Source organism: Diabrotica virgifera, chromosome 4 (assembly GCF_917563875.1).
Source record: "Diabrotica virgifera virgifera chromosome 4, PGI_DIABVI_V3a".
Taxonomy (NCBI): Eukaryota; Metazoa; Arthropoda; class Insecta; order Coleoptera; family Chrysomelidae; genus Diabrotica; species Diabrotica virgifera.
In genome coordinates this window covers 230,879,859-230,907,573 of record NC_065446.1, presented here as the reverse complement: position 1 = coordinate 230,907,573, position 27,715 = coordinate 230,879,859, and the positions used below count along the sequence as shown (strand labels likewise).

Genomic DNA, 27,715 nt, shown 5'->3' with positions numbered 1-27,715 from the left:
ATATTTTTCACCGGATGTGGTTTTTACTTTTTTAGCTAAATGTTTCGCGGTTCTGACCCTAATAGCACAAGGACGTCCAATGGACGTCCATTGGACGTCCTTCACGGACTTTAGGGACGTCCATTGGACGTCCGTTTTCGTCCGAGGAACGTCCTTTATAAGTCCTATTTTGGTCCAAATGTCGCGCTACCGAACGTCCATTGGACGTCCATCTAAGGTCCGAGGGGGACGTATATTGGACCTTAATCGGACGTAATTTGGACCTTGATCGGACGTCCTAGGGGACGTAAATTGGACCTTAATCGGACGTAAATTGGACCTTAATCGGACATAAATTGGACCTTAATCGGACGTAAATTGGACCTTAATCGGACATACATTAAACCTTAATCGGACGTAAATTGGACCTTAATCGGACGTAAATTGGACCTTAATAGGACGTAAATTGGACCTTAATCGGGCGTAAATTGGACCTTAACCGGACGTAAATTGGACTTTAATAGGACGTAAATTGGACCTTAATCGGACGTAAATGGGACCTTAATCGGACGTAAATTGGACCTTAATCGGACGTAAATTGGACCTTAATCGGACGTAAATTGGACCTTAATCGGACGTAAATTGGACCTTAATAGGACGTAAATTGGACCTTAATCGGACGTAAATGGGACCTTAATCGGACGTAAATTGGACCTTAATCGGAAGTAAATTGGACCTTAACCGGACGTTCTAGGGGACGTGAATTGGACCTTAACAGGACGTCCAATTTTGGTCCAAATGCTACGTTACCAAACGCCCAATGGAGGTCCACTTAACATCCGAAGGGACGTTCGGTGGACGTCAATTGGGCCTTCATAGGACGTCCCAGTTTGGTCCAATGTCTTGCTGCCGAACATCCATCTAATGTCGTGGGAAATAAAAAATATATTTTTTAAGGAACTTATATTACATCTTATATTAAATTACAATTATTGGATATTACATTATTTACATTAAATTACAATACACTTCTCCAAGAAATTAACGCACCACCTTAAATATGGGGTATTTTTTATGTCTCGTATTTCCTAAACCTGTTGTTTCATCTAAGTGATTTTTTTATAATATTATAGCCTAGGCTATAGGTTACCTCCTTAAGCTTGTCATGCACAGGGAGCTATGCTGTAATATATGTACATTATATCATATCGCTCTCTATAGTAATGAGTGAGCCTGCAGACAGAAAACAAATAGTTCCATATGTGCAGGCTCACTCATTACTATAGAGTGCGATGTGATATAATATATATTACAGTATAGCTCCCCGTGCATGACAAGCATAAGGAGGTACTTAACCTATAGCCTAGGGCCTAGGCTAGAATATTATAAAAAAATCACTTAGATGCAACAACAGGTTTAGGAAATTCGAGACATCAAAAATGCCCAATTTTTAAGGTGGTGCGTAATCGGCTGTATATACAGGGTGTAACAAAAATACACGTCATAAATTAAATCACATATCCTGGGACCAAAAATAGTTTGAATGAACCTAACTTACCTTAGTACAAATATGCACATAAAAAAAGTTACAGCCCTTTGAAATTACAAAATGAAAATCGATTTTTTCGATTATATCGAAAACTATTAGCGATTTTTTATTGAAAATGGACATGTGGCAGTATTATGGCAGGAATATCTTAAAGAAAAATTATGGTGAAATTTGTGCACCCCATAAAAATTTTATGGGGGTTTTGATCCCTTAGATCCTCCCAAACTTTTGTGTATGTTCCAATTCAATTTTATTATTGTGGTACCATTAGTTAAATTCAATATTTTTGTTTCTTAGTATTTTTCAGATAAGGCAGTTTTTATCGAGTTGCGACTTCTTTTTTAACATGTCTACATAAAAATTTTATGGGGGTTTTGTTCCTTTAAACCCCCCAAATGTTTGTGTACGTTCCAATTAAACTATTACTGAGGTACCATTAGTTAAACAGAATGTTTTTAAAACTTTTTTGCCTCTTTGTATTTTTTCGATAAGGCACATTTTATCGAGATCTGGCTTCTTTTTTAATATGGTTCAAAATATCCCTAAAAATGTAAAGCATAAATAAGTCTGCATATTATTACCAAGTCTCCATAATCGTACTTAACCATATACAAATATGTGGTGGATTTGACAAATATTCAAAATATTTCGATAAAAATTGACTTTTCGAAAAAGCAATAAGAGGCAAAAAAGTTTTTAAAACGTTGTGTCTAATGGTACTGCAATAATAATTAAATTGAAACGTGCACAAAAGTTTGGGTGGTTTAAAGGAACAAAACCCCCATAAAATTTTTATGGGGTGTCCAAATTTTACTATAGTTTTTTCGTAAGATACTGCTGCCATAATAATGCCACATGTCCATTTTCAATAAAAAATCTCTAATACTTTTCGATATATTGGAAAAAATCACTTCATCTTGTAACTTCAAATGAATGATAAAGGCACAGAGACTTAGATGGCGAGGTCACATTGAAAGGATGCCAAACACGAGGACTCCAAAAATGGTACTAAACTACACTACAGCTTCAAGAAAGAGAAGAGGAAGGCCGAAAAATAGATGGAAGCAAGAGGTCGAAAAAGATTTGGAAAGAATGGTGCTACAGGGTCAGAAAAGAAAAATGAATAACAGGAAGGAATGGAGAAAAATCACATATCAAGCCAGAGAAGATCTCAGTACATAAAGAAACATGAAAATGAAGAAAAAAAACAAACTTTTCAAGCCATGGGCCTCTAAGACCCTTGGTGCTATTATATATATATATATATAACTTCAAAGGGCTGTAACTTTTCTTGTGTGCACATTTGTACTAAGGTAAGTTAGGTCCAATCAAACTATTTTTGGTCCCAGAATATGTGATTAAATTTATGACCTGTATTTTTGTTACACCCTGTATATATCTACATACTTCGTCTAATTTACTAACTGTTGCGCGTCATCCGCGTCGTAGCCTGTGAGGTTGCATGATACCAACACGAAATATTTAGGCGGTAGGTGTGTTCTTTTTTAGAATCACTTTGCCGAGTACACTGGAATTACAGCCACTAGACATATTTTATTATATACGCGTAGAAATAATATTTGAAGATTTCTATTAATGTTAACCTAAAGAAATACACAATAATATGTTTCATTTAATTTGTATAAATGGATTATAAAGCGTTTTTATGAAGCAGATTTGTTCGGATCACACTGTAACTGTAATCGAACGAAGGTGACATTTTAGAATAAATTGGTAACATTTATTTGACAGTTACGGTGATGACACTTCATATTTGTTTATATTCTTTACTATAAGTATCTGTTTTATTTATTATATTTACTGTTTTTATTATTTACTTTACTATAAAAAGATCCTCTACTATAAAAATATAAATTTCACCTAATTTTATAACGACTTGGAATAATCGAGGTATCTGACAACTTTTGTAGTTGTTATTGTAGACATACTTATACAAAGAAACCTACCGGCTTTTTGCCAAGAGTTCGGAGCCGTTTTTTAATTATTAACAATGCAGTGCAAAAACTCTTGCACTGCAAATCTTAAAAGATTATAACTTAATTCTTGTTCTCTATTTCTTAAGTTTTTACTTATTTACATTGAATATTAATTTGTTTTGTTGTATAATCCACGTTTACAATAATTATGTGACATATTTGATTTAAAATGGATTCAGGATCTTTTTATACTTTGGCAACTATGTCAACTTAGATCTCTGGCGTAGATAATGACGTGCAACAGTAAGTAAATTAGATGGACTGTAGGTTATATTTGGTTCTTGGGACATCAAAGTATATTTTTTAGACATTCTTAGTCACTGATGTGACATACCTCCGATTTGTTTTTTCATGAGTTTTGTAAGAGAGACTAAAAACTTTTTTTATAGTCACCTCCTGTTTTCATATATTTTTTGACATGTTTTGTAGTAAATTCAACTATCTATTTACTACAAAACATGTGAAAGTAGATGATCCTAAAAATGGTTTTTCGTCTCCTACAAAATTCATGAAAAAGCAGATAGGAGAATTATTGTACATTACAATTCTCTGATGTTTGGGAAAAAGGGCTTAAGTCAGAATTGCACATCGATAATGTTTTGATGATTTCTACAGTACTGTAGTAGATTCTACTGTACATACAGTTTACATCTACAACAGTTTTTTTCTGGTCCAGAAATCATCAAAACATTATCAATGTGCAATTCTGACTTAAGTCCTTTTTGCCAAACATAAAAAAACAATCTGGTCATAACTGACCAATGAGCAATTTTAATTTAGCCTAAATTACTACTGTTTCTTAAAATGAAGAGCTTACCCCATAGCATCTCTTATCTAATCTAACAAGATCGTGCACTATTCTAATATACACAGGCACAGCACACAAGCACTATGCTCCGTTTTTCACTATCACCTATCACTCAAACTAGTTCAAAAGGATTTGTCCTCTTCAATCTTCTAGTTTGCCCAGTAGTATCGAGGAGCTGGATTTCCTCGATATTCTTGAACTCATGAAGTTGATGCTCGTGACCCTGCTATCTTCTTGATATTTGTTGATAATGTAATAACTTATTATGCATGGACAATGTGGACTTTCTTCCAACTAGCCAATACACTTTTTATATCTCTCTTTTGCCTTTCATAGCCACAAGGCTATACATTTCCTTCTTGGTTTTTTTTTTGTAGGCCACTTTCAGCTGATTCTAAAAAAAATTAAAATGAACGGTAATTTTTCTATTCTTTACAATTAAAAATCAAAAGAAATAGGTACCTATTTACAGGTAATAATATGCATGTATAAATGATTCGTTTCATAAAGAATAAAGAAAATTGAAAACGGATTTTATAATACTTACAAAATTGTTTAAACAAGAGATCTAGCCAGTGCCCAGAGCAAAAACTAGCAGACAGTACAGCAAAAAAGCCACTAATTTCCATTTCCCACATCCCCTTATCGATGCATTTTTTTCCAATCAAAATTTTTACTTTTTTACTAAATTTTTAGGTTATCGGTTATGTTATGAAAATGAAATGTGATGACCAATGACCACGAGACGCTACATAGATACTCGCGCGGCAAATTTGAAAATGAACGCAAATTGAACAGTACAATAAATGGCCTCTCTTAAAATCTTGTAATGGAAAATTTTACCCCTCCAGGAAGACATTGTACTATGTTCATAGAATCTTGTGGTAACTTTCCACCCATAATTTAATCAGATAGATGTTCACGGAATAGAACGGTAGTACCTACATTCCTGGAATGTTTTGTGTTGTTAGGATTAAACTTTTATTTTATTTATTCTTGAATATTTCCTATTGTTAAACATTGTAACCAATAATTTACAAATAAGATTTTCATTACATTACATAAAATCAAAAACATTTTTTGGATATTAAACTATATAGTTTGTTTATAATTGTAATAATTGTATATACAATTTTGAATTAAAATTTAATCTTTTCGATTTAAACTACAGTAAAACCTGTGTTACCGGCCCCCTGCAAACACCGGCCACCTGTACTAACGGTCAGTTTAAAAATTCCCCAAACCAATTACAGTAAAACCTGTCAGTAACGGCCACTAAAAATGAAAAAGCTATTGGCCGATATAGAAAGGTGACCGGTATTGCCAGTTTTTGTAGTCTAGATATAATTGGTTTGGGGAATATTTAAACTGGCCGTTAGTACAGGCGGCCGATTTTATCAGGTGGCCAGTAACACAAGTTTTACTGTATATCTAGACTACAAAAACTGGCAATAACGGCCACCTTTCTATATCGGCCAATAGTTCTTTCATTTTAGTGGCCGTTACTGACAGGTTTGATTGTATTTCATTAACGTAAAGTTAACGCGTAAGTTAATATTTTATTGAATTATTTTGCTATTTGATCCCGTAATTGGTATAATGTGTCCAATATAATATATACGCGTTCATAAAACGTCCGTATTTCGTCCAGTATGGACGTCCAAAGGACGTTCAACGTCGGAAGTCCAAAGGACGTCCATATTTATTCCGTCCGAAGGACGTCCAACGTCGGACGTCCAAAGGACGTCCATATTTATTCCTTCCGAAGGACGTCCAAAATGGGACGTCCAAAGGACGTCCGTTTATAGTCCATGGACGTAAGGACCAAAAATGGACCTATTTTGGACGTCCAAAGGACGTCGTGTGCTATTAGGGGACATGCTGATCTATTTGAAATTTTTTTTCACATGAAATCTAAAAAAAATATAAATATTCTATAGTTGTACCCATTTTTAAAATCTAAGATTGTAGAAATAAACTAAAAATGAACCGTTTTTTTGCATAACAATTAAAATATCTAAATTAAATCAAATAAAAATCGGTGTAGTAATCTTGAAAATGTCAAGAAATGACTGTGCAAGAAGGAAGAACCCCCAAATATTCACAAGAGGCTCTTTTCTGTTTACATTTAAAGAAAAAATACTGTGAAAATAAATTAAAAGCACTTAACTAATTAAGTCCAATATATGATATGTTTTTGTCTTTAGCAAAATTAAAGCAAACTATACTATTGTTAGAAAAAAAAATGTTAGCGACCTTTCAAGCGACCTTTCAGTAGACTATTTAATGATTTGAATTTTAAATAGGTATCCTATTTTTTATCGCAAGGAGTTTAAAAAATGCTTGAAAAAAGAAAAAATACATCGATTTATTGTGAACTAGCCTTGTGTCGGTACTTTTCTTAAACATAATCTCCAATTTTAAAATCTTTGTTTGTACCACCACCGTGTAAATTTTTAAAATAAAATAAAAAAAATAATACGTATGTACTCTTTTTCCAAAGTCAGTTTGCCAAGTGGCGGCTTTCGAGTTTCTTTGATGCCAGTGCCGACCATTGGCGTGGAAATTAAGAAAAAGGATCAGTTCATCAAACGCATATTTCAAGAAAAATCATATAATTTTTATTAATTTTTGCATAATTATATTCATAAAAATCTCTCAATTTTTGGGCAGAAATTGTTTAAACAATTTTTTAAACAAATTCAAAATATCACCTTTTGTGCTCCAAAAAATATTTTTTTAGGTTTTTGGGTAACTCTAAATAAGAAAGGTACTTTGTCATTTTTCTCAAAAGTTAATAGTTTTCGAGATATAGGCGATTTAATATGCATTTTCCAGGCTTGAAATAGTTATTTTCCTAACAAGTGCAGAAAGTCATACTTTTCCGCACGCGACTGCAGTTTGCTGAACGACGCGAAGCGGGAGTTCGGCAAGCAGTCGAGTGCGGAAAAGAGACTTTCTGCAAGCGTTAGGAACAATATTTTTTCTACGAGTCTTTAAAAAATGACCAAATCTTAGGGCCGGTTGTTCGAACGCTAATCAACAATGATCACTATCAAATATTTAATTACTGTCACCAAAACTGTCAATGTCAACTTTTATTGGGTTGCTGAAAACATAATTGATTAAAATTATGAGATTAGGTAATCAACTAACATACAGTCGGAAAAATGAAAGAATACCCATGAACGAACATATAAAACACGCTGTATTTTCCTGTCACCGTGTCACAAAGAAAATTGTCCAGTGCAAGTACATGTAACAATAATTTTTACATGTACTTGCGCTGGCCAATATTTTGTGTGACACGGTGACAGGAAAATACAGCGTGTTTTATATGTTCGTTCATGGGTATTCTTTAATTTTTCCTACTGTAACAATTATTAACATAATTGATTAAGTAATTTCATATTATGTTTTCAGCAACCCAAACAAAGTTGACATTGACAGTTGGTGACTGTAATTAAATATTTGATAATGATAATTGTTGATTAGCGTTCGAACAACCGGCCCTAAATCAATTAATTTAATTAATATGAAAATACAGTCACAAATTAATTCTTTGACAAGGTTGTCAAAACCAAACTTTCAGCATACTAATTGGTTAGCATGACGACGATCTTGGTTTCCATGACGACGATTCAAAACCACTGTGATTGTCCACTGATTTGACCTTCGAATAATATGTCAAATTTATTTTATTTCATTGAATTCTCACGTTAATTTCATTAAAACATGAACACAATAAGATATATTTGAAATAAATTAGTAAATAACATCTAAATATTAGTTTATTGCATGTATTATAATTACTTTAAGGCCATATTAACATACCTAAATTAACACGCGTGCGGAAAAGTAAAACGCGTGTGGAAAAGTAAAACGCGTGCGGAAAAGTAACACGCGTGCGGAAAAGTAAAACTTTTTAAACTAAAACGCGTGCGCGAAAGTAGACATTTTTGCACGTTCGTAGAAAAAATATGTAAATGATTATTTTTGAGATTCAAGAGTAACTGAAGTCTAAACATTGAGTGTTAAGATTTTGGTGAGAAATCTTGTGAATTTGAATTGTTTCAACAATATCTGCCCAAAATGTCGCCCGGCACCCTTCGATTTGTTTAAACGGGGCATTTTCGAATAGGAATCTTTAAAGGAACAGAATCAAAATTTTTTCAAATGTGAGCGGGCTCACAACATCGAATGAATAACAAATTAATTCTTTCAAATTAAAACTTGTTAATTTTAGTGATTTATAAGAATATTGGACTCATTATTTAGTCATGCGTACAACATCATGCGTATCGAACCAGGTTTCGTCTAAATAGATTATGTTTCTGTTTGAATTACGATATTGTTTTATTTTACTCAAATACTCTCGTCGAAGTTCAACGATACGCCGAGATTCCATTATTACCATTCGATTATCTAATTTCTTATATTTAAATCCACAACTTATCAAAATCTCGCGCAGTGTTTCCAAAGATGTATAATTATAATCAGGGAAATTTCTCAATTTGTCACGAATCAGTTCTAAAGTAGGCACTCTATTTTCTTTGCAAAAATTGTAAACTGTTCGTTGAATAACATCTTTTGCAGCAATGTCAATCCTACCTAATTTTTTATTTGGTCGCTTTCGTTTTAAGGAATGATCTGTAACAGTGCCTAATTTAATAATTGTGTATATCGTCTTATTCCCGATTTTTGTTAATACATGAATTCGCGAAACAATTGCATTATCAGTCATCCCAATATTTTCTTTTTTTAAACAATCGTACATATTTAGAACGATTCTTTGGGATTGTACGTGCAAATCTTTATTTTTTAATTCGGGGCTGTCATTAACGTAATTATCATTATTTATTGATACCACAGAAGATGATGCATCTTGATCATTCCTATCAAATGGTCGCCAATATGCCATCGTAGCAAAAATATATTACTTACTTTAAAATAATCCTCCGCCTCTGTTTAGCTGGTGCTTAAATTTCAAGATTTTAGGTGGTCGGATAACCAGGCAAACACGTGTTAATTTTGATTTATGGCTTTTCAGTTCGGTGTTGCCATAATGCACGATGTAATATAATTATTATTTGCTTCCGTCTAGGTCATTTATTAAAAACTACTCAAACTGTGTATTAGGCGGTAATATATTTTTTCTACAACCACTATTCAAAGTGCACTTTTCTGCACGGTTTTATGTTAGCAAACTTGATATTTTCTCACAGTATAAGATATTTGACATTAGTGTGCAGAAAAGTGACGTTTCTGTGCCGCAAAGTGACGTTTCTGTGCCGCAAAGTTCTTTTCTGCACAGTTGACTACCTCATTCTGAGTAACGTTATATTCTGTTTACATCCGTGGACTACCGCATTCTGAGTAACGTTATATTCTGTTTACATCCGTGGTTAAACTTTAGACAAATATATAACCTATAAGACAATTATTATATTTAACTATAGCATAGAAACTAAATTATGGATGTTACAACTGTTTTATTTTACAATTTTATTCTTATTAAACATTTTATAATTATCAAATAACCAATAAGGATTTAGCAACCTGTGCAAGAGACGTCGAATGAAGTAGGTTTTGTGTAAATCCGTGACTGCATAAATATAATGTTAATAATGTGTAATAATTGTTTAAATTTAAACAAATTAAGGCAGTGCATTAATCTTTTAACTGATTTCTGTGCAATTTATTTAGGTATAAGGAATTTAAATTGATTAGTAGGTATTAATTAAATACAGTTTAAAATTTATCACATAGGTACCTATTATAATTAATCGTCGTTTGGAAATTGTGATTTTTATTTTTAGGAAAAACTGTGCTTGTAGAAAAAGTATAGTGTGAAACACGTGCAGAAAGGTAATTTCTCACTCGTTTGAATTGCGGCACTCGCTTGCGCTCGTACCTCAACTTTTCAAACTCGTGAGAAATTCGTACCTTTCTGCACTTGTTGCACAATATACTATTTTCTACGAGCGTGCAAAAATGTCTACTTTCGCGCACGCATTTTAGTTTAGAAACTTTTACTTTTCCGCACGCGTGTTACTTTTCCTCACGCGTTTTACATTTCCGCAAGCGTTTTACTTTTTCGCACGCGTGTTAGTTTAGATATGTTAATATGGCCTTGAAGTAATTATAATACATGCAATAATAGTATATTGTGCAACAAGTGCAGAAAGGTACTAATTTCTCACGAGTTTGAAAAGTTGCGGTACGAGCGCAAGCGAGTGCCGCAATTCAAATGAGTGAGAAATTACCTTTCTGCACGTGTTACACACTATACTTTTTCTACAAGCACAGTTTTTCCTAAAAATAAAAATCACAATTTCCAAACGAAGATTAATTATAATAGGTACCTATGTGATAAATTTTAAACTGTATTTAATTAATACTAATCAATTTAAATTCCTTATACCCAAATAAATTGCACAGAAATCAGTTAAAAAATTAATGCACTGCCTTAATTTGTTTAAATTTAAACTATTTTATAAAATTATTAGGTACATATTATTGACGTTGTATTTATGCAGTCACGGATTTACACAAAACCTACTTCATTCGACGTCTCTTGCAGATGTTGCTAAATCCTTATTGGTTATTTGATAATTATAAAATGTTTAATAAGAATAAAATTGTAAAATAAAACAGTTGTAACATCCATAATTTAGTTTCTATGCTATAGTTAAATATAATAATTGTCTTATAGGTTATATATTTGTCTAAAGTTTAACCACGGATGTAAACAGAATATAACGTTACTCAGAATGAGGTAGTCAACTGTGCAGAAAAGAACTTTGCGGCACAGAAACGTCACTTTGCGGCACAGAAACGTCACTTTTCTGCACACTAATGTCAAATATCTTATACTGTGAGTAAATATCAAGTTTGCTAACATAAAACTGTGCAGAAAAGTGCATTTTGTATAGTGGTTGTAGAAAAATAACTATTTCTATTTACACGTTATACAATGTATGTCCATACTTTAAAAAAAAGGTCTTCTTTAATTTCTTTGTTAGGAAAGGTATTAATTTTTATTACTCATTTCAATGACGTACTTATCATAAAAAGAATTATGTGGAGTTTAAAATTGAATGTAACGCTGTGCTATACATGGTGTCCAGAAACTCTCCCGACAAACGAAGACTGGAGATGCTTCAGATAATTTGAAGACAATTTAACCCAATTCACCTAGTTCGAAAATGCTTCCTAAGGCCGATGTCAGATTATGCGTTTTAACCGGATGCGTTTCCGCCGCATCCGGTGAAAATGCATAGTGTGACAGATCGGTCCGGTTGCGTTGGAAACGGATGCGTTTTCACCGCATCCGGTCAAAACGCATAATGTGGCATCGGCCTAAGGGAGATAGAGCCCTTTGAAGATAGCGTCATGATATTAGTTTTGCTTAAATATCTCCAGAACGCTTCTACTTAGAAAAACGAAAACTGGTACACGTATTTATCTTGCAGACATAAATCAATTACATCAATTACGAATTTGTAGTACCAGTCATAGGCGCCCGTTCTGGGTAGGGTAACGGTTATTTTATCATATAACTTTTTTATCTTTAACTTCTAAGCATTTTTTATGCTGGATTAGTAAATTGTAAGGTATGGTAGTACTAAAAGGTACTGTTTCTTTAAGTCGGTAGGATGCACCGTTTTCGATAAAAATCAATTTGAAAATTTTTCGTTTGTTGAATTTGAAAAAAAAAAATCAAAAAAAAACTATTTAGAAAAACGAAAAGTGGTACGTTCATTTATCTTCCAGAGATAAATCGATTTCCTTAGTTGCGAAATTCTAGTACCGGTCATATTCGTCCGTTTTGGGTAGGTCAATGGTTATTCTATCGCATAACTTCTTTGTCTTTAATTTTTAAGCATGTTTGACACTTGATGATTAAATTATGAGGTATTCTAGTAGTAAAAGTTACTATTACTTTAAATCAGTAAAATACACCATCTTTTTGACAAAAATTTTCAAATTTTTTTCAAATTTAATCAACGAAAAATTTTCAAATCGATTTTTCTAGAAAACGGTGCACCCTATCGCATTAAATAAAGGGTACTTTTTAGTACTAGAATACCTCACAATTTAATAATCCATTGTCAAGAATGTTTGGAAGTTAAAGACAAAAGAGTTATGTGATAAAATACCAGTTGCCCTACCCAAAACGGGCGCCTATGACCGGTACTAGAAATTCGCAATTGATCGAATTGATTTATCTCTGGAAGGTAAATAAGCGTACCAGTTTTTGTTTTCCTCAATAACAGTGTTCTGGAGATATTTAAGAAAAACTAATTCCCAGACGCCATCTTCAAAGAGCTCTAGCTCCCTCAGAAAGCATTTTCGGAGAGGTGAATTGGATTAAATTGTCTTAAAATTACCTGAAGAATCTCCTATCTTCGTTTGTTGGGAGAGTTTCTGGACACCCTTTATAAAAGAGCTTGAACATTCAAAATCGATTTTCTCCAAAAGTACATGCACGGACATACAATAAGTGTTATGCCATCACATAATGTGAAAAATAAGTTTTAAAACAATATAATAATAGTGGTGTTCTTCTTTTATTCTTGAAATGAAACGAAATATACTGCATCTGACCATCACATCTAGTGATGATCTTTGGATCTATTTGGTTTTTTATTAGTTAAAATTTCGTATCTACTTTCAATCTTTAAAGTTCATTAAAGCTAATTCTTATCATATTTTCATAATGAAAAAGATTAAATTATCTGAACTGCATTATTATGTAGATATTACAGTATGTAGCCACTTTAATACCATATCAATATATCTTAAATTTTTCATGTTTCCAGGTAAGGTATAAAATCAGTGAAATTTGGAAAAAAATAATAAAATTCTTGAAACCGTTTTTGAGAACTTGGATTCTTAAAAGTTGTTTATGTTTGATTTTTTAAAAGTAGATCATTATCTAAAATTCTATAAGAGTACTACCGCTAAAATCATCAACATGGCAACGTCGATATAGACCGAACGACCAAATCGTCTCCAGACTACAATGTTGCCGATATTCGAAAATTTCTTGAGAGCATACGTAAATATACAAAGTTCACAGTTGCATTAATTCATTAGTGAAGAGTTCATTGAAATATTAAGTACCTAGTTAATTAATTTATAGATATATTTTTTGAGAATATTTTCATATTATTTTTTTAAGAGTGTCGTTGACTAGCAATTGAATAATAACGAATAGAGAATAGAGAATATTTTTTTAATATAAACTTAGGAATTTTAGGAAATATATCTGACAACCTTGATTCGGAAGCGGGTCTCTTTGATACCTAAATGAGGCATGTTTATGATGGAAAATTATTAGTGGATGTACTGTACTTACGGTTTTGCCACAACATGAGCAATAAACTTTATCCATATCCATAGATAGCTCTTTGTAAGGTTTTATCCAAGTTGAAACATTGCTTATTTTTGGCATTTTCAAAGCACAATAATTATTCACAATAAGAAATACTAATTTTTCACAATAAGAAATACACGTTGTTTACGCCTCCAATTTTACAACAAAAGTGAAACCAAGTGAAACTGACCGTCAAAATAAAAATTTTTACCTAGAGTCATAAACACAAACCCTTAATTCCAGGACAAAACGTGACAAAACTATAAGCCGCTGTCTTTTATTAGTTACTATCTATAACCAAGAATTTGAATACCAAGTGATTATAAAACAAAATTAAATATTGGCATTTTCATGCTATCTGTAAGTTTGAATATAAAAATATATAATAAACACCAAATTTTCAAATTATATGCAGTTTGTGCTCACTTTTATAAAAATATGCAAAATTTGACATTTTTGCATTTTTTATGCATTATATGCAAAATATGCAATTTGCATATTTGCCTAAGTCTAATTATTATAATAATTTGAATGTAGCTAGTAAGAAGTTAGAATCCACCCAGGGTGGACGCTGCGTTTATTAGTTAGTCTCAACTTGAATCCAGCGAGCTCTAGACGCTGTACTTAATTAGTTTAGAGTAAAAACTCTCGCATATTTTAACATAGTTATTGTGTGTCTAGCTTATAGTTTAAAAGCTACACGTTTTACAAACGCTTATTACTAATTACTAATTAAGTTTATTAAAACTAAAGGACATATCCTTAGTTCATGTCCTAGTTAGTGACCTTAACAGTGCTATTGTGTTTCGCGGACTAGTCTAAATTGAAAAGTGAATAGGCGGTTTAAATATAAGAACTCTACGAAAGAACTTTGACCAGATCTTAATTTAGTAATAGTACTCTGGGCTAATTAGCAAAATTCATGGAAAAGTTATTTACCAGCAATTTTATTGCTGGAATCGAATTATAAGATCCTATATATTAATAATATAGGTATGCAAATCCGCAGATAGTGTGCTACTTTTTTTATAAACAAAATGGCGCCGACAAATCGTTTTTTTTTTTCAATTATTGCTCTATAACTCCGAAGATTTTAACTTTACAACAAAAACACCCAAATAAAAATTCACCGCAATTAAATTCTGCATAGAGATATGTTTTTCATGATTTGCTCCGACGAAAATTTTCCTCGGAAAATGCGGGTTTTCCTAACAAAAACTCTAATTTTCAAATAAAGTTTTAGGTAAGTAATTATTAATCAATAATTAAATAACTTAGTGACCTCAAAGCTTTCTTGGTATAGATTGTAATTCCAGAAGCCGGTGAAAATTAAAGGAATATTTTAGCAACAATTCAATTGTTAATTAACAATTTACGATCACAATAATAACCAAAATAATCATGATACATTGATCAAACTTATAAAGATTATAAAGATGAGATGCTTATTTAATATTTTATCGACAAAATATAAATTTTTCTTTTTTTTGCATAATCTTTAAATTTTGAAAAAAAAATAGTTATAATACGCTGGTCTAATTAGTAAAGTACAAAGAAAGGTTATTTACCAGCAATTTTATTGCTGGAATCGAATTATAAGATCCTATATATTATTAATATAGGTATGCAAAGTCCGCAGATAGTGTGCATTTTAACTTTACACCAAAAACACTCAAATAAAATTTCATCCCAATTTAACTCTACATAGAGGCATGTTTTCACGATTTGCTCCGACGAAAATTTTCCTCGGAAAATGTGGGTTTTCCCAACAAAATATCGAATTCAAATAAATTTTTTGGGCGAGTAATTATTTATCAATAATTATATAACATGAAGAGAAGTATCCATATTGCTCAAATGTGGTCTCGAGGTAACCAATTACAAAAAAACTCGAAGAGGTACCACAAGGTTATTTATTATTGTTAAAAATCATAAAAGGACGCGTTTCGGCTTTACACAAGCCATCATCAGCTTAAATACAGGACATAGAAAACAACGGACTGACCTACAATGTAAAAATATCCAACATTACACATGAGAATAAAGCAAGTGGTGACAACGCCCACCTCAGTTAAGGAACTTACCAGAAAAACAGGAAGGAGGAAGAATCAGCTAGTTTACATTATATAGTATAGAGATGCACACACTTCATTATTAATATGTAAGCTATTTATAGCATTTTGTTCTTATTGTACGGTAAAATCTTGAAGAATTTCAGCATGTAGAGGAACCATCATGTGAGCCGGTCAGGTGTAAAGACCTTCCGGTGAAAAGTCAAAATACTGTCAATGATGACATAGAGTACTCAACAATGAAGTGTCATTAATGGTGGTAAATTTAGTAACTAGGAGACCGCTCGAACTAAGGAAAGAAAAAGAAGAATTAATTTAAGTGTATTGAACCGAGTGGAAAGGAAACTGAGACTGTAAAGTGTCTCAGTTTCCTTTCCACTCGGTTCAATACACTTAAATTAATTCTGACGTTTATCGTCTTCTTTTTCTTTCCTTAGTTCGAGCGGTCTCCTAGTTACTAAGTTTACCACCATTAATGACACTTCATTGTTGAGTACTCTATGTTATCATTGACAGTATTTTGACTTTTCACCGGAAGGTCTTTACACCTGACCGGCTCACATGATGGTTCCTCTACATGCTGAAATTCTTCAAGATTTTACCGTACAATAAGAACAAAATGCTATAAATAGCTTACATATTAATAATGAAGTGTGTGCATCTCTATACTATATAATGTAAACTAGCTGATTCTTCCTCCTTCCTGTTTTTCTGGTAAGTTCCTTAACTGAGGTGGGCGTTGTCACCACTTGCTTTATTCTCATGTGTAATGTTGGATATTTTTACATTGTAGGTCAGTCCGTTGTTTTCTATGTCCTGTATTTAAGCTGATGATGGCTTGTGTAAAGCCGAAACGCGTCCTTTTATGATTTTTAACAATAATAAATAACCTTGTGGTACCTCTTCGAGTTTTTTTTTTGTAATTGGAATAATTATATAGCTTGGTGAAATAAAAGCTTTCTTGGTATAGATTATAAATTCAGAAGCCGGTGAAAATGAAACGAATATTTTAGCAACAATTCAATTGTTAATTAACAATTTACAGTCGCAATAACAACCAAAATAATCATGAGACATTGATCAAACTTAGAAAGTTTATAAAGGTGTGATGCCTATTTAATATTTTGTCGACAAAATATAATTTTTTCAATTTTTTTGCATAATCTTTAAATGTTTAAAAAAAATTGTTATAAACAAATTAACATTTCTCAGAAATTGTTTATTATATTCTAATTTTAAAAAATACTTGCTTTAAAAAATGAATGCTTTAAAAAATTTTCCAACCATTTGCAAAAAAGTTATGAAACAGCAAAATAAATATACGATTTATCCGTTGTTTATAATTTGTTTTAATTGTTTCAAAGCTTAAAAGTGAGTCTATGGTACAATCTAATTACTCACAAAGAATGTCAAAAATTAGTGCAATGGTTATATTTTAATCAAAGATTAAAAATACTCCTTTTTGTAATTTTTAGAGCAAAAGTAGGCCTGATACAGAGTCGGAGCTAAAATGTTCACTCGAAGCGACTGACACGCAGTATACATTATTTTATTAAAAGTGTACCTCGCGCGGCCGATCGTCGCTCCGAGTGACAATTTTAGCTACAGTACTGTATTAGTCTACTTTCGCGCCTGTAAATTACAAAAAATATATTTATAATCTTTAATTAAAATATAACCATTAAACTGATAATCGATATTTTTTGTAAATAATTAGCTTGTACTTTAAACTCACTTCTACGCTTTAAAAGAATTAAAAAAAATTATAAACACCGTAATAATCGTATGTTTATTTTGCTGTTTCATAACTTTTTTGCAAATGGTTGCAAAAAAGTTTTAAAGCATTTATTTTCAAGATATTTGTAATGCGCATTTTAGCTATTTTTTTAAATTATAATATAATAAAAACTTTCTGAGAAACGTTAATTTGTTTAAACCTATTTTTTTTAACATTTAAAGATTATGCAAAAAAATAAAAAATTTATATTTTGTCGACAAAATGTTAAATAGGCATCTCATCTTTATAAGATTTCAAAGTTTGATCAGTGTATCATAATTATTTTGGTTATTATTGCGACCGTAAATTATTAATTAACAATTGAATTGTTGCTGAAATATTCGTTTAATTTTCACCAGCTTCGGGAACTATAATCTAAACCAAGAAGGGTTTAAAGTCACCAAATTATTTAATTATTGGTAGATAATTACTTATCTAAAACTTTATTTTAAAATTAAAGGTTTTTTTTTTGGGAAAACCCGCATTTTCCGAGGAAAATTTTCATCGGAGCAGATCTGGAAAAACACGTCTCTATGCAGAATTTAATCACGGTGAATTTTTATTTGAGTGTTTTTGTTGTAAAGTTAAAATCTTTGGAGTTATAGAGCAATAATTGAAAAAACACGATTTTCGGGCGCCATTTTGTTTATAAAAAAAAGTAGCACACTATCTGAGAACTTTGCATACCTATATTATTAATATATAGGATCTTATAATTCGGTTCCAGCAATAACATTGCTGGTAAATAACTTTTCCCAAAAATGGCCTATTCTCCGATAATCATCTCAGACTATAGTAACAAAGTTAGTAATTAAATTACTTATTTGTTAATGCTTGCATTCTTTTATTACCACGTGAGTGGGAAGTCGTTCAAATTGGAGTTTATTACATTACTTAATATGATCTAAATGGTAGTAAGATTGTAATCCTAATTTATTGTTTATCTCCTAAATTTTTGTTGAACTATTCTTCTATCAGTATAAATATCAACAATCTAAAAGAAATCTCAAATCACTGCAAACGATAATCTATGAAAGAGTACATAACCAAAGACACAGTTCCCAATTAATGAAAATCATCCTTAATAGTGCTAGAGAAATCGGAGGTCCTTAACAACAATATGAGCAATAGAAAACTATGTGGTAAAACCAGAATAATGCTAAATCAAAGAAAGGAAGTGAAAGTAAGTAGCAACATACAGAGAATACTACTATACGCAGAACTTGGGACAGGAAAGAAAAATATTAAGGGGGTATAATAAAATATAATGAAGGACTGGTGAAAAATGCAAGCGATAACAGAAGATGCTATGCGAAATCAAGACAAGCATTAATCACTGGGAAGAAACTAATCATTTCTCTAACAAATAAAAACACCAGGACTACAGGTAGAAATGAAATAACACAGTCTAATAACACAACTCATGAGGAAGCAACCAGTAATCAAGAAGATGTACCAAAAGAACTTCTGAAAGAAGTGCAATCGACAATCACAAAAATTAAAAGCTGTAGAGCAGCTTAAATAGATGGCATAACAGTAGAACTGCTGAAACTCTCTGGCAAAAAACCTGTAAAATCTTAGCAGCTATATTTACGAAGAAGTTAAGGTCAACATGCATATCGGATGACTAACATCAAACATAATTCTAATTTTATATTAAAGAGGATATCAAAATCTCTTGACGCAAAATTCTACTACTAATCATATACAAGATATTCACAAAGATCATCAACAATAGATTAGAAAAGGTATTAGTTGCCGCACAGACAAGAGAGAAACTGGCTTCAGAAAAGGATTCAGTACCATGGATCATATTAATACGCGTTGAAAACTAGTAAGTAGCGCTAAAGGATATGAAATGACCTGCATAGACTTCCAGAAGGCTTTCGATTCTATTATATCCAAAGGCAGTAATAGAAGCTTTGACCAACCAAGACATTGACAAATCGTACATAGAACCTCTAGCAAATATGTATAGAAAAGCAAACGCTAAATACTTAATGAATATTCTCCAGAATTTCCCACTTCCAGAGGCGTCCGACAAGGAGACGCAATATCCTCAAAGCTCGTTACCACTGCCCCAGAAAATATATTCCGCAAAATGAACTGGCAGAACAAAGACATCTTCATTGATGTAGAATATCTCTGTCATCTAAGATTTGCAGATGACATCGTTCTGATCGCTAATAATTCTGCAGAACTACAAGAACTTATGTGACCTAAATGCTGCTAGCAATGAAACTGGCATAAAAGAGAACTTAGCAAAAATAGTGCAGTCACTGAAGGTTTTCACCTCCGATTTCGTTAAACCTTCATCGATTTTCATGAAAATTGGAGAAAATACATCAAGGAACAAACGTGACATGATGCCAACTTGCGCTTTTACCCTGGGGGTGGATGCCATCCCTTCTCGGGGGTGAAAATTATTTTATTAAAAATAATACCATAAGTCAATAGAGGGACAAATTATAAGCAAAATTTGTAATATAAAGTTATTAAAATAAATCAACACTTTTTGAGTTATTAAAGACCAAAAATTTTATTTTTTCGTAAAATAAATACATGTTTTAAATCGGTTTTTCACGTATAAATCAAAAACTTTAAGCTTTTACAAAAAAGTTATTATTACTGAAATTAAAGATAATAAAAATTGAATACACTCCTCATACAAAGAACTAAACTAATGTTAGTTCAAAGTGAGTTATTGGCAATTGAATGTGTATTTTTTTCGACGAGTACTCAAATCTAAGTATTCAAGCTTAAATAACGGGAAAATCATGCAATGTATAAAATATTCCTGCTAAACATTTGCCAAAGTACTTAGAATACCTATCAAATGAGGTTCAGAACAAGGTAATAGCGTCAAAATTAAGCAAGTTATAATAAAAATAAAAGAACCGTTTCGATTTTTTTAGGAAAAAGTGAAAAATAAAACATACGCCATTTCCACAAAAATTAAAATTTATAGTAATCCTTACAAGAACTTCTTTATATTAGCATAAGTAATGTTTTCCATAATTTTGACCGGTTTAGAATGCATATTTTTGAAAAAAAGATATAATTTAAAAAAATCATAATTTTTAAAATTATTGTAATTCTCATATTCTTTTGATAATAACTCCAAAAATTCTCAATGTACGTAAAAAATTATATATAACCAAATTTTAGTTTTTTCTGTGCCAAATATTTTACCTGTTTTACTATTTCCATAGGGTAAAAAATAACCGAGATAGAAACGTTTAAATCTTAAATTTTGCTGTGGGAACCATGCAACCGGGGTCATTTAACCTTTAATTTTTAAAAAAGTAAGGGGTTTAAAAGATTAGGTTCAGCGTGCTTAAATAGCACTTAGAATTGTCTTTCAAACAATTTTTAGATGAACCTAATATCTTAAACACGAACGGAGTTATTAAAAAAAAAACAATAACATTTTTTTGAAAAATTTTTAAAAGATAAATTTCGAAAAAATTTTGGACCATAAATTTTAACGCTATCAACATGTTGGGGTGCTCATTTAATAGATATTTTTAAGTACTTTGACAAATGTTTAATAAGTTTATGTTATAAAATGCATCAATTTCCCGTTATTTCAGCTTGAATACTTAGAGTTTTTTACTCGCCGAAAAACATATACATTCAATTACCTATAACTCACTTTTAGTTAGCATTAAAAGGTTTTGTAGTAAGAAATTTATTTAATTTTTTATTAGCTTTAATTTTGATAATAATAACTTTTTCGTAAAAACTTACACTTATTGAGTTATTGATGAAAAATTAGTTAAAAACATGCATTTTCTCAAGAAAAATTAAAATCTTTGATCTTTAATAACTCAAAAAGTTTTGATTGATTTTAATAACTTTATAGAACAAATTTTGCTTGAAATTTGTCCCTCTATCGAATTATGGGGTTATTTTTAATAAAATAATTTTCACCCCAGAGAAGGGGTGGCATCAACCCCCACGGTAAAAGCGCAAGTTGGTACCATGTCACCTTTGTTCCTTGAGATATGCTCTAACCACTCACAAATTTTCATGCAAATCAAGGGAGGTTCAACAAAATCGGAGGTAATAGCTCTTATCGACCTTCAGTAACTCCACTAAAACAAACACCATGAAAAATAAGATATTGGATGTCCAAGATGTAATAATTAACAACACTGCACTTAAGACGGTGGACGAGTATGTATACCTGAGACAATTAACGTATAAATCTGGCTCCTTACTCCCAGATATTAACAGGACAATGAAATTGGCTTGGTTGGGCATCTTTTGGCAAAGTGCTGTACTATTTAAATTCAGAATGCCACTTCACTTGAAAAAAGACCATTTTCAATTAGTGGATAATACCAATCATGACATACTATGCGTACTACATAATAGCAAAACCGAAAGTCACTCAAGTATCAATGGACAATGCATGTTAATGGAAAAATGCATGTTAAGCATAAAAAAGAGAGATCGCAAAAGAATAGAAGTGATCAAGCACAAAATTCAGGTAACTGATGTAATACACATAATGAAATCTTTTAAATAGCACTGGCAAATAGTACTCTAGAATTACACTGTGGTATTCAAAAAGCATAAAAAATCCAAGGCGATGTCCAAACATATGGCATAAAGAAATAAGCAGGTACAACATGGCATAGAGAAGCTATTATATGATATATTATGAATCATTAGGCTGCACCATATGAGCCCGCTCAGAGGAAAAGTGGTATATTAACTGCATATGACTTAACTTTTGGTAAATGAAAGATTTGGAATGTTAACGAACTAAAAAATCTCAGTAATACTGACTGAGCCAGTTGTGACTGATTCTTGACAAGAGTTTGTTGAAATTTCTATGTGATTCCGAATTGCAATGGTTGAATTTCGTTGTTTTTTTGTAATTAGAAGAATATCATTTCACTATCAAACGTTTGTTACTTTTTGTCTGAGCGGCTTTATATAAATGCGTAGGGGTAATTCCATTTCAAATCACTCAATTTTGGATCAAAAAAATTTTGGATCTCCGATTTGTCTGAACATTGGTGTATAGCATCTGCAGAATGTAAAAATAAGACATTTAAGGTCGAATTGTCTTTTCTTCTTCTTCTTCTTCTTCCTTTTTTCTCAAAATGTTATTTTAAGCGATTTTAGAGTGATTTGGTATTTATTTAAACAAATTTGCATTTTCTATCGCAGAGTGTCAATGAAAAAATAATATTTTAATAAAAAGGACTCAAAAATGTCACTAAATGGCATTGTAACAAATTATTATTGTTATGATCAAAACAAGTTTTTGGTCAAATTTTAATGTAGAAAACGTTAAAATACCGTTTTTTTACATTTTCCTCAATTCCCAAAATATGTCATATTTGATTTGGCTGAAAATTTGCCCGCAAATAGCCAAAACGTAGGATTTTAAGTGGTTAAGAGGATTTGAATAATTTTATAATACAAAAAAAGTTACATGCCATATCAGTCAAAAATATAGGCGTCTACTGTAAGTACAATTAACTCGGAAAATATCGTCCTCACGACAAAAACTGTTAAAAATAAATTGTAATAATTGTAAATACAATTTATTTGGAATAATTTTAGTTCCTACCATTTTTGTCGAAAGGTTCTCCTTTAAAATCAAGATGGTGGCTAACGTAACGGAGGAATTCATTGGCGGTTTTAAATTTAGACTACTATTGACCCTGCTAAACATTAGAAAAAAAATAAAATTTCGGGCAGCTCGGCTTGAAAGGTCAAATGCTATCCCGACTGGACTAATATACTTTTGAGCATGATATTATTGCATATAACTTTTTTTATATTGTAAAATTATTCAAATCCTTTTAACTACTTAAAGTCCTATGTTTTGGCTATCGGTGGGCAAATTTTCAGCTAAATCTAATATGACGTATTTTGGGAATGTAGGAACATGTAAAAAACGGTATTTTAACGTTTTCTACATTAAAATTTGATCAAAAACTTCTTCTGAATCAAAATAACTTAATTCCTTATGTTTGAGTCCCTTCTATTAAAATATTATTTTTTTCATTGATATTTTACGATAGAAAATGCAAAATAAACACCATATCACTCTAAAATCGCATAAAATAACATTTTGAGAAAAAAAAAGAAGAAGAAGAAGAAGAAGAAGAAGAAGAAGAAGAAGAAGAAGAAGACTTTTTGACCTTAAATGTCTTATTTTTACGTCCCGCAGAAGCTATACACCAAGTTCCAGAAAAATCGAAGATCCAAAATTTTTTGCCCGAGTGATTTGACATGGAATAGATAATTATAGTAGATAAAATGTATTGAAATCATAAAAGATGTTATCCATTTTGGTATTACTGGCGCATGCGACAAAATCTCTGATATAGTATAGTATGTAGTAGTTAGAGAATAATAAAACCAATTTAAGAAAATACATTCAGTTTATGTAAATATTTTCCTACATGTTGACATTGTATGCAATCTAAAAGCTTCTATTTATAAAACAATAATACCAACCTAAAGGATTTAGTTAAACATGCATTGTCTTATTTATATCGTTTCTTTGAATTATAAATGAAGCATTACTGAATAATCGTATATAAAAATAAACCGAATCAATAAATCGAATAATCAACGAATTAAAAATACCATTTGCGTAATCCCAGGAGAAATCCAACATACGAGAATGTAATAAAGTATTCAGTTTTTAAATAAAAATAGAAGTAGACAGTCTGGGAAAAATGTCTGGAGACAAATCTCCTAAAAAAGCAGTTTTTAATTTCTTTGTTAAATCTGATTATCTTGAAAAGGATTTTGTTGCAATATCATTATGTAATATAAATAGGCGAGCGACAAACGCCCAAATGGGCTTTTGTTTTCGATAAACCCATAACTATCTGGTTACCGGTATGATTTGTTACCAACATGTTTGTAATGAAAATCTGCATAAGTTTTCAAGTTTTCTTTTTAGTGGGTGGGGAACCTGTAAATAAATAAGAAAAATGCAAATATTTTGATTTGATAATTTTATTATTTTATATTTTAACTCGCGATATCTCAGCTCTGTTTAAATGTTTCGATTTTTAATTTTGACACAATATGCTATCGACATTTTCGCAAAAAATGAGATAAATCAGAACTCTTAATATTGACTATAAATACAATGGCGATTTTTTGAAAAAAATCATGTGCCACTTGTGGAATCTTTTTTTTTCGAATTAAAAATCTGCTCATCCATCCAAACATTTCCATTTCCACCATATGCATTCGCTGTTTCTCTTCACTGTAACTGTCCAACATTTAGTTACATACATCGTCTTATAGCATTTTTAAAAAATCTTCCCTTCAGCTTCAATGGAATTTTTCTGTCACACAACGATCCACTCGCTTTCTTCCACTTCATATACAGGGTGTTTGGTAAAGAATGGGCATAGCTTAACCTTAGATTTCTGAGCTTAAAATATATCGATTTAAGCTAACTTACTTTAGTACGAAAGTTGATAATAACCAAAATACAGGGTGTCAAAGTTAAACTTTTATTTTATTTTATTATACAGTCTACTTGCATAGCCTCTTTGATAAGGGGTAGAGACCCCGAAACACGGTGTCAGAGGATGGCAAGAGACTCGAATTGAATCAAAACGATTATTTTCTTTTCTTTTTCATACCTTACTCGGTTTAAAGTACAAAATGACCACGTTTCGTTAAAGTATTCTGAGACGCATTGTTGAAGTGCTCCTCCTAGCGGCGCCGCTTGGTACTATCGTATCTCGGTTAACAGAATCCTGACTCGTGGTCGAAATTTATTTTTATTTATTTTATTTTATTTATTCTTGAATATTTCCTGACATGCATGGGATAACAACATGAAATTTGGTAAGCGGTGGTTTTTTGGGGCGAGAAATCCAAATTCGCCACCAAAAATGATGTATTACCCAGAGGGCGCCACATACGTCTTTCAGCGCTCATTTAATACGTTCAATTTTTTTTATCCCCAACTCTACATTCTTTTTGAATAACAATTTTTCTTCTCTTAATATTTGTACTTAAAAAAGGTATACTAGATTCATCTCGCTAAATTCAACTGTCTTCGAGATAAACTTATTTTAAATCTGCGATACAACATATTTTTTGCATAATATCATTGATATCATTGTAGTTAGACAGTTAGACCCGAAAAATAAACTTGAAACCACAATAATTGTACCAGGTTTTATATTTATGTCATTGCACCGCAAATTCCATTTGAAGAAATTTGCGATACATTTTTGTAAATTTTTATGGCTTAAAGTTATTTTTCGGGTGTAACTACAATGATATTATGCAAAAAAAAAATATGTTGCCTTGCAGATTTAAAATGCGTTTATCTCGACAACGGTTGAGTTTAGCGAGATGAATGTAGTATATCTTTTTTAAGTAAAAATATTAAAAGAATAAAAGTTTTGATTCACAAAGTATGTAGAAAGGGTAATAAAAAAAAATTGAACCTATTAAATGAGCGCTGAACGGCGTATGTGGTGTCCTCTAAGTAATACATTATTTTTGGTGGCGAATTTAGATTTATCGTCCCAAAAACCCCCGCTTACCAAATTTCGTGTTATTATCCCATGCCTGTTACGAACCATTTAAGAATAAATAAAACAAAAGTTTAACTTTGACTTCCTGTATTTCGGTTATTATCAACTTTTGTACTAAGGTAAGTTGGCTAACGTCGACCTATTTTAACCTTAGGAATCTAAGGTTAAGCTATGGCCCATTCTTTACCAAACACCCTGTATACAGGCCTAATTCTACTGAATATAATATCACCATTTATTTCTAATGAAGATGAAATCATTTTCCGTGCGCATTTTATACGTATACACAAAAAATATATGTATATATGATTTTTTTTTCAGATTTTTTCGTAAAGTGGCCTTTAAAAATCAGGAAAATTGTTTTTTTAGGGATTTTTGGGATTTCCTCCATTTTATTGATTTCAAAATAGATGAAATAACGGTATTTTTATATATTTATATTTCTTAGTACATGAGTCCTTTACGACAAAAAATTGACCGAAAAACCTTTAAATATCCAAAAAAAAAAATCTTTCTTCAAGGTTTTAAGGGTATTTGTGAATTTTTGTCACTTTGAAAAAACATGGTTTAGTTATCGGTTTTAAATTTGTTTCGCCAAATTTTTTAATGTATTTAAGGACTCATTTGCTTTAAATTATATACTTATAACCTGTAAAAAACCTCGATTTTATCTATTTTGAAGTCCATAAAATGTGATAATCCCCACAGCTACAAAAAAGCGGGTTTTGAAAGTGACACACTTTACGGAAAAATGTGAAAAAAAACGGAATATATTTGTTGATAACATACACAAAATAAAAAAAATTATCTGCAGCTATCTCCAAAAAATTTAACGCTTTTTTCGAAAAGAACAATGCATTAAGTTATGTATAGTGTTATTCACTATATTTTGAACCCCCTGTAAACTGCTTTATTTACAGAATTAAAAAAATGTAAAATATAGAAGTTATTCGATTTTTAAATTAGAATTTTTTCACATATATATCATACTAGTGACGTCATCTATCTGGGCGTGATGACGTAATCGACTATTTTTTAAATGAGAATAGGGGTCTTGTGCTAGTTCATTTGAAAGAATATTCAATTCTCTATTCAGTAATATAAACACTAAGATAATTATTTATATAGGGTGCCCAAGAAAATTGTTTTTTTTAATTAAATGAATTGACACAAAAAGAAGAATGTATGTAATTTATTTAATTCAAAATACATTCTAGTGCTGCCAGAAAACATAATTAAATGTTTATTGAACAAATAAACATTACTTTTCACTTAAATTCAATGTTCCAGCTGCCACCCATCCGCCTCTTAGCAGTTTGAACATTGAATTTAAGCAAAAAGCAATGTTTATTTGTGCAATAAACTTTTATTTCTGTGTTCCAACAGCAGTAGAAGATATTTTGAATTAAATAAATTACATAAATTCTTCTTTTTGTATCAATTAATTTAATTAAAAAATTTTTTTTGGACACCCTGTATAAATAATTATCTTAATGTTTATATTACTGAATAGAGAAATCAATGACCTTTCGAATGAGGTATCATACGACCCCTATTTTCATTTAAAAAATAGTCGATTACGTCATCACCCCCAGATGGATGACG

The 27,715-nt window shown here is 31.3% G+C and overlaps 1 protein-coding gene and 1 long non-coding RNA gene across 3 annotated transcripts in view; one reads left to right on the top strand and one right to left on the bottom strand.

Moving 5' to 3' along the window:
- LOC126883329 (sodium- and chloride-dependent transporter XTRP3) overlaps positions 1-27,715 on the top strand; it is a 176,316-nt gene that overhangs the window by 82,976 nt on the left and 65,625 nt on the right. The gene's annotated exons all lie outside the window — the stretch shown is intronic.
- Positions 2,364-5,328, bottom strand: LOC126883331 (uncharacterized). Its single transcript, XR_007697613.1, has 2 exons — positions 4,881-5,328; positions 2,364-4,727 (listed from the first exon to the last, which is right to left on the bottom strand). It is a non-coding gene; the product is annotated as an uncharacterized LOC126883331 (long non-coding RNA).